This window comes from Myotis lucifugus, unplaced genomic scaffold (genome assembly GCF_000147115.1).
Source record: "Myotis lucifugus unplaced genomic scaffold, Myoluc2.0 scaffold_49, whole genome shotgun sequence".
NCBI classification, from domain to species: Eukaryota; Metazoa; Chordata; class Mammalia; order Chiroptera; family Vespertilionidae; genus Myotis; species Myotis lucifugus.
The window spans coordinates 2,409,382-2,423,144 of record NW_005871097.1 but is presented as its reverse complement, the minus strand read 5'-3'; the positions used below and the strand labels follow the sequence as shown (position 1 = coordinate 2,423,144).

General features: G+C 39.3%; 1 pseudogene; it reads left to right on the top strand.

Annotated features, from left to right (window-relative positions):
- Positions 1–244: 244 nt before the first annotated feature.
- LOC106697133 lies at positions 245–646 on the top strand (annotated as a pseudogene).
- Positions 647–13,763: the final 13,117 nt, after the last annotated feature.

Here is a 13,763-nt window from a genome sequence, read left to right as displayed (position 1 = left end):
TTCATCTGTCGCTCAGGGTCTGCTGGTCAACCTTGGCAGCTTGGTACAGAAAAAAAGGCTTCCAGGAACATCAACCCTTCAAGGACTACTGTGGTAGTTAGAGAAAGTGGAAAGCTTTGTTAGCCTTTACATTGACATTTGCAAAATGGAGATTATATCATCTGTGCAGCAAGAGGCAGTTAGACATAGCAGAAAAAGCATGGGACAATACCTCACTTTTCCCCCTCAACTTGGGCCCAGCATAATGGCTCCCTTGAAGATAGGTAGTAAGAAGAAGAAGGGCCATTCTGCCATCAACAAGTTAGTGACCAGAGAATGCACCATCAACATTCACAAGCACAACCATGAAGTGGGTTTCAAGAAGCATGCCCCTCAGACACTAAAAGAGATCTGAGCATTTGCCATAAAGGAGATGGGAACTCTAGACGTGGGCATTGATACCAAGTTCAACAAAGCTGTCTGGGCCAAAGGAATAAGGAATGTCCCATACCATACCCAGGTGCAGTTGTTCAGAAAATGTGCTGAAGATGAAGATTCACCAAACAAGCTCTATACATTAGTCACCTATGCATCTGTCACCACTTTAAAAAAACAAAAAAACAAAAAAAGTAAGAGCATGGGTCTGAGGTCAGACAACTTGGGCTAAAACTGTAGAGACTTGGGAGAATGGCAGAATCTCCTTGAAAATGGAGCCTCTCAATTTCTTCATTTTGACACGGGGATAATTATACTAGCCTTACAGCAGATAAGCGAAGGCTTACATGGTACTGGTGAAAACATCCAACCCAGTGCCTGATTCATTGTAGACACACAACTAAATCATTGGTGCCTTGCCCCTTGTTCCTATGAATGTCTTGCTTGGGAAGAGTTTGGTTATGTCATTGCTGTGACTGAACCAGCACAATAAGAAGTTACTGAAATCTGCAGCATAATAAAAGATATATTTAGAGCAACAATGGATTAGCTATGACAATAATAGCCTGCATATGGAAATTAAGCACCACATGATAGGAAAAAAGAGGGAATTTAGGTTAAATTTTAAGCTTGGCCAGCATGGCTCAGTGGTTGAGCATCGATCTATGTACCAGGAGATCATGGTTCGATTCCCGGTCAGGGCACATGCCCAGGTTGTGGGATCGATCCCCAGTGGGGGCATGCAGGAGGCAGCCAATCAGTGATTCTCTCTCATCATTGATGTTTCTATCTCTCTCTCCCTCTCCCTTCCTCTCTGACATAAATAAAAATATATTTAAAAAACATTTTAAAAGACATGCTTACTAAAGAGGAAAATACATGTTTAAACCCTCCAATGCATGCTATTTTCCTCAAGGACTTAAACAAGAAAGGTAAAGCTGAGGTTCTTTGAAATAAAAGCTGGAGCTCTCCCTGATCCTTTTCTTAAAGCAAGTCGAATAGTTGGGTTTTGTCTGAGAAACTTTATGTACTGTAATTATAATTTCAAGAATCACTATACTAATAACCCTTGAAACAACAAATGGAGAGAAATTTGGGTCTTTTCACACATATTGGGATTTTCTTTCAGATTATTAAAGTTCCTTATAGGAATGGCAAACAGTTGCTTTATTTATTTATTTATTTTTTATTCTGGTTGCAATGGCCCTGGACCAAAGACTAGACACCACTCCTGTGTATGCAACCTGGCCAGAAATACTAGGTCATACGAGAAAGGAATTTCCCCCTGCAAGCTCTTTAAGCTGCCTAGGCTGGACCTGATTAATTCAGGAGAGCAAGAGTCCAGGAAAATGCTTTTCATTCCAGTTAAGCTCTTTCTGGCTCTGTCTCTTTTCCTTCCTCAATTGAAGGAGTCTGAAGGTGTTCTTTTTTAAGCATCGGAGTCTCTCTTATACAGGAGAGGAATGTTCAGTCCCACAAAAGGAATACAGAAATGTGTATTTGACTCGAGATGGCATTTGACTCCAGAGGTTTTTGTCGTTCAGTGTCTTCAGAAGGTAAAGACAATTCTGATTTCTATGGCATTGGAAAAATGGTGGCAGACAGCCATTAGAGTGGGAAATTGGAATAACAACAATGACAGCAACAACGACCAAGAAACATGTCTGGGGAAATGCCATTTTCAGTCTGTGTATTTCTTCTGGACGAATCTCCCCCTTAGTCACCCAGTTTGAGTAATAATAAATCCTTGGTGCTGAGCAAAGCAGGTTGATTTTATCTATCCTGCTCTGTGTTTTTCTGGTGGGGAGGGCAAGACTGTAAAATAATGGTGGGGAGAGTAATTTTTTGTTATTTATTGGCAGGACTTTCTATGCCCTTTGCTAAAAGCTCTCATTGGGAGAAGCCTGCAGCAAGGATGAAAGTATTTCTTTAGCATAGTTGTCATTTTTTAGTGAATGGAATGTAGTTAAAAAGGTCATAAATGCTGCCTCTATCTATTCACAGGGTAGTATCACCACAAGTGCCAATATTTCATATTGAAGTTAAAATCAATTAATTCCTTAAAATGTCCTGTTTTTGTAAGTGGCTACCTTTCAGGGTTCTATTCATGTAGTATGTGCAATCTTTAAGGGCTCAATAAAAAAATTAGCACCCTGAGGATCACAAGTAGTGGCACATGCTTCTCTAATTGTTGAAATCTGGTTTCATATCTGGCTGTAAAAATACAAATCGGCCTCTTACTCTGTGTTGGCTCAGAGAGCAGTTGCTTATATTAAAAATATCACAGCTGGCTGGTTTATGGAATCCATTATAAATACAGGGGTATTATCCATCCGACGAAAAGCATGAATTGGATCAAGATAAGTTAGAAGAAAAAGCAGGAGTTTAGACTTCAGTAAATATCACAAAACACATCCCAGGTGGAGGATTTGAGCCCTGGGCTGCTTTTCTGGAAGAAGTCCCTTTTCTCTTTAAAACTCTGACATAAAGGATTCCTTAGAATCACCATCGCCCCTAGACACTTCATCTGCTCCAATAGATGTTGGGGCTGGTGGAAAAAGGAGGAGCCATTTTTCTCGAAAAAAAAAAGAATTGAAATCATGGAAATCTGTATGCAATTCAATTGTTGAAAGGCACTTGAGGTGTTAACTAGTACAAACACCTTTGATATAATGAGGTACCATGTCAAAATTCCCCAAACAAGGTGAACTGCCAATACCGGTGTCAGAAAAGTCACTACATTAGGTGAGCCATTTCACTTAAGGACATTAGACTATTTGTGTATGAGAATAAGCATTGATTCCCTATAACTTTGCTGCATTGGCTCTGGTCCCAATTTCTCCAGCCCCACATTTAATGAGTTATTTATATACCACCCCATTCCATAAATGATTTTAGGTAGCTTACAACATAGAAAATGCACATGGTATCCAAAGAGGGGAAAAAAAAGTTGAGAAAATTCAGTAAAGAGAAGGTGAGGTTAGAAAATCAGACATCCAGCAGCCTGATTCAAACTCAAAATGTCTTTCATCAGGTCTTTTGGAACTGTTGGAGGTGGCTTCCAATGTGGCTCTGAATGTCCTAAAGTCCTAACAATCAGAGGGAAGAGGTGTGGGAACATGGATTCTCTGAGAGCAGTGACCATTTTGTTCCCTGTTGTGTCCCCCCTGGAGCCCTGCAGGTTCTCAATCAGTATGTGTTGAATGAATGTTGAGTGAAAGAGGAAAATGCATTCATAATGGCACAAACCTTGTTAAAAACAAGACAACGAGCCCCAAATAGAGTTGCTTATGCTAAGCCCCATGTCACCAAATGGAGACTTAAGTTACTTACAGTTTCAGCCTCCTAAGAATAGAATCTTGAACCAGTCAATTTGGAATTACCTGGTCAGCACTAGTGAGGTTATTTGCCTGATAGACCTCTGCTGTTCCCTAAAGGAAAGTGGCCTTTCCACAACTAATCCGCTCTTTGCTACTATAATATCCTCATTCCCATTCCTTTCTGCCTATAAGAGCCTTTCATTTTGTACAGCTCCTCAAAGTTCTTTTCTATCTGCTAGATGGGATGCTGTCTGATTCATGAATTGTTGAATAAAGCAAATAAGATCTTTAAAGTTTACTCAAATGAATTTAGTTTTTCAACAACCTGAATTCTCAGAGGGCTAATCTAATACCTATGACTTATAGTCCCAAAGAAATAGTATGTTAAAATGAGAAATCCCATATTCAACGTATGCCTATTGTAATAGGACTGAGACTTTGGGTTTATTACCAACATTATGGATATGAAATCAAGATTCTTTCCTCATGACTCTTAAGATAATAAATGCATTTTCCTTAATTTACCTTAAGTTTATTGCCAAAATTTGTTAGACCCCTAACCTTGGTAAATAAAGTAGGACTGTATTATAAAGAAATAACATTTTCAAGAAGAGAAAAGTAAAAAGAACATACATATACACATGCACACACATACAAACTTTTTACAAAAAACCTAGGCATTAAAAACATTCTCCAATGAACCTATAAGTTTCTATTAAATCACAACTTGACAACCAAAATTTATGAATCTAAATGTGTAACAGACATTACATACTATTTTGGAATATTTTCACCCCTGTAGCTATGAATGATGAGTGTGCAGGGAGAAATAACGCTGTAGCAACCAGTAATATATAGGTTTGAGTCATAAAAGAAAATATCAAAACAATTTCTTGGTTTCCCCAAATAGAAGGCATTTTGTCTTTGCTTCTGGTTTGGGGGTGAAAGTTAAAATAGGAAAATGAATAGAAATAGAAAGCAACAGCCCTGAAGACCAACTTTTCAACCTGAAAATGTTACCTTGAGGAGCTTATGGTCTTGCACATAAAATAAAATAGTTACACTCTTTTAATTGACATGGACTTGGCTAAGGTTGTCCTGTTTTCTGGGATTCAGATTCAATAAAGCCTTCCTGAGGAGCTGCAGTCCTCTGAACATTAGCCATATAAAATGTCAACCAAGCCCTCCAACTCACAGGGCTCAACGCACAGAGGTTCCATTTGCTAGAGGTCAGAGCACACATATCAGATCAGTGGGTGCCCCGGGTAAAAAAAGCAGTCTGAGTCCTGTTTATCCTTGAGAACTGTTTGCCTTGCATTATTTGCATGGTTGGCTATCTTTGTCATAAAACCCATTTTGTTTGCTTTGTAGAATCACTTCATCACCAATGACAAATATTACAAAGCATTTTATATGGTAGGATATTAACCTAGGAATTGGGGTTATAAAGAGAAAGGAGACAATCTCAGCGTTCAAGAAGCTTATATTATAGTTGGAGAGAGAATCAATTGAGGGCCAAAAATATATAAATAGTAATATAAGTGTGGTGGGAGGCCAGAATTGTGTCTCAGTGGGATTTAGATGTGCAGGGGCTTGACCACCAGCCAGTTGGGTGAGCTTACCAGAAGTTTACAGTAGGTCCTCGGTTACGTCGGAGATCTGTTCCTACAGCGCGACGTAACATGATTTTTGCCGTAAGTTGGAACCCACCTACATAAGCACCTACGTCACTCACATGGAGCACATACACAGCAGTAATGAAGTGAAACAGTAAAAGACATTTAAAAGATAACAATTCCTGACCTGTACTTGTGGTAATAATAAAAAACATAAAGCGCATATGTACATACATCAAAATGACAGAACTTTTTTTTAAAATAAATGGGAGATGGCCACATAACCACAAAACAACGTACGTCGAGTCTGATGTAACGAGTCTGATGTAACCTGAGGACTGTCTGTATTTGCATGAATATAGAACAGTGGCTTTAAAAAAATCCCCCCCAAACAGGATGAAAAAACACTAGGAATAACATGCTTTTACCAGTAACAAAGCATAAGGGAATAGTGTTCTAAGTAAAACCCAATAGCTATACTATCTCTAACCCGATGCCAAAAAAACATTGCTTAGATTCTAGGAAGAACAAAAGCTATAAGTAAACATGTACTTTCACTAAAACTCTGTGGAACATTAGAGAAAGAACATGCTTTGAGACTCTTCTGACAAAGTATAACAAATGGGGACTATGGTAGTCATTACCACTATTCTCAAAATATTTCATGCTCTCTGTTTTCTGAACATATAAATTAGAATACACTTCTTGGCCCCTTTGTGTACTTGGGTTACCTGGTGAGTAATTCTGTCATGTGGGTGGACATATGGAAGTGGGTACAAAGTGTGAAGATTAATGACTCTTATGTTAACATCCATCAGAAAGGCACTGAACAACCAAAGTAGACAAAATGACCTGGCCAATTGATATCCAGCCTTTGTCATTGGCCACCATAGTGTTGGTATGATGAAACTAATGGAGTAACCATGGTGGCAGAGATGAAGGTGACACATGAGCCCAACAGAAATCTATTACTGCCACCTCAGGATGCTCAACCTATTAGCATCATAGATCAATGTTTAGCTTCCAATGTGCTGCTTTTCTCTGAGGAAATTGATTGGCTACTTAGTAGCAGTTGACTTCATTTGGGTACCTTCCATCCTGAAAAATCTAGCTGTTCATTACCACAGAAATAGTTATTCCAGATATGGGTTTGCTTTTTCTCCCAGCAGAGCCTCAGCCGGTGCCACTATCTGGGGGCTTAAAAGTACCTGATCCACAAGACACAATCCCATATAACAGCATCTTATCAGGATGCTTCATTTCATAGCACAAGAGATGGGGGAGGGGACCCATAATAATAGGATCCACTGGTTGTATACATACCAAACCATTCACAATGCAACTGGCCATCATATAGAGCAGGGATAGGGAACTCTTTTTCTGCCAAGAACCATTTGGATATTTATAACATCATTCATAGGTCATATAAAATTATCAACTTAAAAATTAGCCTGCTATATTTGATCAAACATTTAATTAACTCATCCCTAATGCCTTGGCAGGGTCAGACCAAATGATTTTGCGGGCCTTATATAGCACACGGGTCAGACGTTCCATACCCCTGATATAGAGCAATGAAATTGCCTGCTGAAGGTACAACTGAAGTGCCAGCTCAGAGGTAAACTGTGAGGATGGAGTGCCATCCTCAAGAATTCAGTATACACACTGAATCATAGACCTTTATATGTTTCTATGTCCCCCACAGGAAAAACTTGTGGATATGGGAACCAAAAAGTGGAAATATGAGTGATCTCATTCGTCATTATTCCCAGTGACCCATCGAGGGAGTTTGTGCCTCCACCCCCTCAACTTTGAGCTCTACACAATTAGGGTATCCCAAAGGGGCCACACTATTGCCACCCAAATTCCCCTTCAGAGGACACAGAAAGCTGTAGCTGCCACCTGGACATTGTGCTCCCTGTGTCATTCAGGCAGACAGTGGAGTCACCATCTTACAGGGGTAACTGACCTTGATCAGGAGAAGGTAGGGCTGCTTTCATACAGCAGGGGCATGGAGGGACATTCATGGAATCCAGGTGATGCACTTGAGTACCTGGTGATACTCCCTTGCTCAACTGTGACTGTGAATAGATACATGTATCAATCTCAGTCTCAGAAGGGAATAGTTACTGGGGCTTAGACTATTCTGGAATGAGGGTTTTGGTTATATTACTAGGCAAGCCACTGAGACCAGAAGACATGGTAGCCTAGGGTGAATGGGATTTTTAAAAGTTTGTGGAACAGGAAGATAACAATTACCATTTGTAGCCCCAAGTCCAACTGCAGCAACAGGAGATATAGACATCACATTAATATCACTCTTCTAAGTTTTCCCTCAGGAAGAAAGACCCACTGGCACCCTGACTAACTGCTCCTTGAACCTGTAAGAAGTGAATCTGTATGTCAATCATGGAGGGAAAATCCTTGACTTATCAGGAACCATTCCTGTCTCCCACCTGTGATAAGTTCCTTCAGTGACAATTACAGAGATTTGATTCTGACCTGAAGTCTTTGTGGTCAAGCACATCATGAACCTGTCTACAACACATCTTCACTCCCGCCCTCTAATTGGCTTTGCCCCAGTCTCCTTAATTTCACCCTAGGCAGTGTGTCACTCTTTTGCCATCTACTTTAGCTCCCTTATCTTTCTTTTCTAATCATTCTCTTCAGCCCTGACTCACAATTTGTGCATATTTTATCATAAATTATTCTGATTGTGGAAAACATATATGGAGATAAAGCTGCCTCTATAGCATTTAGTGTCAAGAGAACTACTTATTTAGCAGGCATTGATGTTTAGAGTTACATAGAACAGTGAGAGTCTGAGGAGTATTATACAATCTCTTGATCTCATATTTTTAAATCCTAAACATTTACATTCTTTCTCTCACTATTCACAGGTCTACAATATCACAGCTAGGATCCACCTTTACTCCGGTGTCAATTTAACAGTCACCCAGAAGCACTTGAAATAATCATGTGGCTGCTGCCATGTGTAGTCCATCTTGCATATGTGGCAGTAATGCATGAAACTGAAGCCCAGATTTTCCAAGCCCACCCACTCCATGGCCGTTGGTGACACTTTCCAATGTATGTATGTATGTGTGTATTTTTTATTGGGGTAGGGAATATTTATTTGGATAACTGTCTATCAGTGCATATTAGCTGCTGTGTGCTCAGTCAGGGGTGGCAGGTATAATTACTATGATAATTCTGAATTGCTGATGAGCATAAACGATTCTACTGCTGACAAAATCACAGGTCCTGCTAATATACTACTATGGCTTGTTGCCTACATTTTGATGGAAGGAAACCTGTTTCAGTTAAAGGTTAGTGAAAATAAAGAAGATTTTTTCCATGCACAATCATAGACCCCTTAAACTCTGTCCATGGACCAATTAAGGGTCTATGGGTCCGAAGTTAAGAACACTTGGAACATTAGATTCATCAATTGTAGTGATCTGTGTGTTGGAGTTGAACACCATGGTGCACCAAGGTAGATGAAGGAAATTGAAGCTTTAGGTCCTGCAGATTAATTTATTCACACATTCGTTTATTCATTCATTCAACAATTATTTGTCACACACCCACTCTGTGTTAGGCACCCCTGGTGAGCCCCCCCTGGAGTAGCCCTGGCTGTCTTCAGTAAAGCCTAGTCTTCAGTGTGATGGCTGGTCCCATTTAATTTGATATTGTTCAGTAAAGACTCCTATGATTCTCCTTGCCATAGGAGAGTCAAAGCTTTCTGCTAAAACCAGAAATTTATCTTTCAGTGATTTGCCTTAAGATGCTGTCTCCAAAACAAGTTTTTGCTCCAACCTGTAACTGCCAATGTCAATAAAGGTATTTTAGGAAACACCTTGATATCCTAAGAAAATAGAGATTTTTTTCTTCTTCCCCTCTATTAAAAATATTTATTGAGCACCTGCTGTATAATAAGCATGATTCTGGGAGCAAGGACACAGAGACTAATAAGACATGGCTCTGCCCTCAACCAAACAACACTCTAACAGAATTAAACAGGCATGTAAACCTGTAAATGCCAGCTGGTGCCACAGCTACTGGAGGAAAGTCTGTATGGGCTGCAATGGGGATACAAAGGTTGGAGGCGACAATTCTACCAGGTCTGAGAGTGAAGGTACAGGCAGAAAGGGTTGCATAAGAAGTCAATTCCTGGACTTTATCTTGAAAGAGAGGTAAGTAGAATGTTGCTAGATTGTCGAAGAAGGGACTTTCTCCGCTATGTATTCACCAGCTACCATGGCCTTCCTCCACTCCAAGGAGCCATAATTCCTAATTGAAGTCCAAATGATGTGGTCCTAAAATTAGGAGTGACCATCATTCAACCTTGCTTTCCTTGATTTTCTTCAATGGTGTTTGGACACATATCAGCCAAAAAGACACTCATATGGGGGGGGGGGCATGAAATGAGAGCTGGCAAGCAGCAAGAATCAGAAACAGCTTGATTAGAACAAGGGGAGGAATGAGGTTAATAGTATATCCATGTTATGTAAGGGAGCAAATATTTTTTAGGTCCTCAAATCATCAAGAATGAATACTTTTACATCTGGGCTATGTGGTTCTGAATCTTGGCTGCAAAGGATCTGAAGAGATTTTTAAATGGCCAATTTCTAGGATATACCTCCAAACAATTAAATCAGTATGTTTATGACACATGCATCTGTATTTTTTTAAAGCTCCCCAAGATGTACCCTAAGCTCGGAACCAGTACCATATGACCAAGGGCCAGGTTTGTCTGTATAGCAGCAGAGGCTAAATATTTTGGGCTTTGCAGGCCATACCGTCTGTTGTAACTGCACAAATCTGCCATTATAGCATGAAAGCATCCAAAGACAATAGATAAATGAATGGTGTCACTGTGTGCCAAAAAACTTGATTTATAGACACTGAAATTGACTTTTATGTCATTTTTAGATACCAAAAAATATTTGTCTTTTGATTTTTCAATCATTAAAAAAAATGTAAAAACCATTCTTAGCTTACTAGCCCTACAAAAACAAGAGGTAGGTCGATTTGACCTACCAGGTCTGGCAAAATTGCAAGCTTCCATTGCCTCCTTGGTGAAATGTCAACTTGAAAATAAAGCACATTCTGAGCAATTCTGTTTTCATCCTGAATTTTCACTCTAAGAAAAAACAACAAGCTTAATACTACACACACCTTACTAAAATTATATCTCATTACTCTTTAAAAACACTCAGGTAAGGTGGACAAGATATACAAAAACAAGTTTTCAAAACATGGGTATATAACCCTATGCAATACCCATTTTCAAATTGCCAATATTGCAACCTGCTTTGCAATTTCATCAAACTGGCAGAAACAATTGGATGGGGTTAGAAAGCGATGACTTGCCAAATGTCGCTTGAGCTAGCTGGGGCTGGAAACAGCCTTGCTGACGAGGCTCCAGCTTGGTGAATGCACACACAGCTATAACCAACCTGTTCTCAACCAAGTAATTACCTTCTCCTGGGGAGAGAGAGTGGTATGAAAAAAATCACAGAAAAACACACTGTAGGGGTGAAGAGGAATGGGACAGAGAAGGAGAAATAAAGAAGGGTTGCAGAGGAAATAAATTCCTGCAAGATAAAAGAGAAGATGAATGTGGAGAGAATTACTAAAATTCCATCTGGGAAAATCATCCAGAAGACGGAAAAAGAAATTAAAGGGCTGGCAGGTGTACAAGCCTGGCTTTTAATGGCTTAATAATAGGGATGTTTGGTAACCAATGAGGTTAATGCACAAGTGACATAAACCAGCAGGGGTTCTTGCAAGGGACCCACAGCACATACTAACTAATTGGAGGACATTTAATACAGAAAAATGGCAGAAAGATAGGGCTGTGGCTGAATTCACTTCTCTTCATTCAGAAAGGATGAGCTGGCAGAATTTAATAGCTTGGCACTGTCATTTGAAAGAAGCAGCAGTATTGATTTGAAAAAGCTTTCTTTTTAAATGTGGGAACCAGCTAAAGGGAAAAAAAGCAAGAGAGGAAGGAAAATGGGGAAGGGAGGAAAGGAAGAGAAGGAGGGAAGTTAACAAATGAAGTTAATGAGACACCCTGTGGTTGTGATTTGAGGGTTAGGGAGTTATTATCTGTCATTCATTAGAAAATACCCTCTCAATGTAGTTGATCACTAGGTTGGCTTTTAAAACTTTGATGTGCAAACCAATCACCCCAGGAGCTCTTTAAAGGGCAGGTATGTTTTGGGTTTTTTTACTTTGGAAACAGCCATTTGTTATTTAAGCATATCCAAGTTTTGATTTTCAGTAAGACTGGGTTGGTGCCTGAGAGTCCACATTTCTAGGAAACTTCCTGCTGTGATGCTGCTGGTCCAAGGACCACACTTTGAGTAACAAGGCTCTAAGCCTTGACTGTTCCAGTGTAGTAGCCAGTAGTCACATGCAGCTACAGAGTACTTGAAATGTGACGGATCTGAGTTAAGATGTGTTGTAGATTCCGAAGATAGAGTAAAAAAGAATCTAAAATGTGTCATCAATAATTCTTTTATTAATCACATCTTGAAATGATACTGTTCTGGATACATTGGATTAAATAAAATATATTATTTCAATTAACTTCATCTGTTTCTTTTTCACTTTTTAAAATGTGGCTTCTGGAAAATTTAAAAGTACACATGTGGCTCATGTTATATTTTTATTGGACAGCACAGCTCTATACTCTTCCTCCTCACTCTCTCCTCTGGTTTAAGAATTAAAAACTGTTCTGACCAATTTGCATGGTTAACCAGCAAGTGATGGGCTGCACAGCCTCTTTCCATTTTCCCTTTCTTTTTCTCCTCCCTATCTCCTTGCAGAGCCTGCTCCTCCAGTTTTCACCAGGAAGATATAAGTAAATCAGGCACTGCAAGAAAAGATGCTTATGAGCTCATTGCCCCACACTAACTCATTCATCACAACCGTTTACTTCAGCAAAGTCCCCAGCATGTTTACTGAATCTACACTGGCAAAAAACAAGACACAGATTCTGTTCATAGTCTACAGGAGCAAAAAGAAAGATAAAGGCCTATACTACAGTGTTCTGAGTGATGTAATGGAAATCTATACAAGGGGCACAGTAGAAACATGATCTAAACCAGTTCCCTTGGTCAGAACTTTCTTGTTTTCTGGATATTGCCTATGTGACTTTAAGCAAGTGACTTAACCAATCCATGCATAAGCTTTGGCATCCATTTAATGGGAATAATAATAGTAATCTACCTCAGAGTGTTGGTATGAAAATTAAATGGGTTCCTATTTATAAAGTACTTATGTCAATGTTTGACACATGCTAAGCTCCATATACATGCTAGCTAAATAAATAGATTTGATTGGCCATAGTCCACCTGCTGATAAATGTTTTTTCAGGTATAAATGTCTAAATATAATTATGATTCAATCCCATCCCAATGATCTTCTGAAGTTCAGTACTAAGATGCTTCATGGAAAGATAATTTGTAGCTGCCCTAGCAAGTTTGGCTCAGTGGATAAAGCATCAGACTGCAGACTGAAGGGTTCTAGGTTCAATTCTGGTCAAGAGCATGTACCTCAGTTGCAGGCTCGATCCCCAGCCCTGGTCAGGGCAAGTACAGAAGGCAACCAATCAATGTGTCTCTCTCACATTGATGTTTCTCTCTGTGTGTCTCTCCCCCTAAATTCCACTCTCTCTAAAAGTCAATGAAAAATTATCCTGGAGTAAGGATTAACAACAACAAAAAAGGATAACTTGTAGTTAATTCATTCAATCAATCAAATACTATACAGCAATGAAAAAGACATAAATTACTGCTACTTACAGTAATGAATGAGTCTCACAGACATAACCTTGAGCAAAAGAAGCCAGAAACAAAAATGTACATTCTGTGTGATTCCATATTCATATAAAGTTCAAAAATATGCAAAACAAATCTATGGTGAAAGATTATCTTTACTTTTAAGGTGTTGGTAATGATGGGGGATATGAAACAGGCCTCTGGTACTGGTAATGCACACCTTAACCTGGGTGGTGGTTACATAGTGTGTTCACTTTGTTAAAATTCATTGAGCTATACATCTTAAAATTCTACACTTTACATTATACCTACTATTCTACAAAAGAAAGATATGTAGAATATCTACCATGAACCTGTGGGTAAAAAGATGTCAAATTCTGCTTAACAGTTAGAGGTCAATCTGAACACTTTTTATAAAATTATATGACTCACTTTGCTTCTGTCCCATTTATTTAGATCTCTAACCCTGAATTAAGTTCTTCCTAGAATAAGAGAAATGGACGAGTGAGGTGAGAAGATTAGAGAAAAGGAAAAAAGTCAGAATGGAGCAGAGAACCTGATGAGCCCTAGGAGCCCCCGGAAGTGTGTGAACAGCAGACTATGTAGCTTGGAGAGTAGAG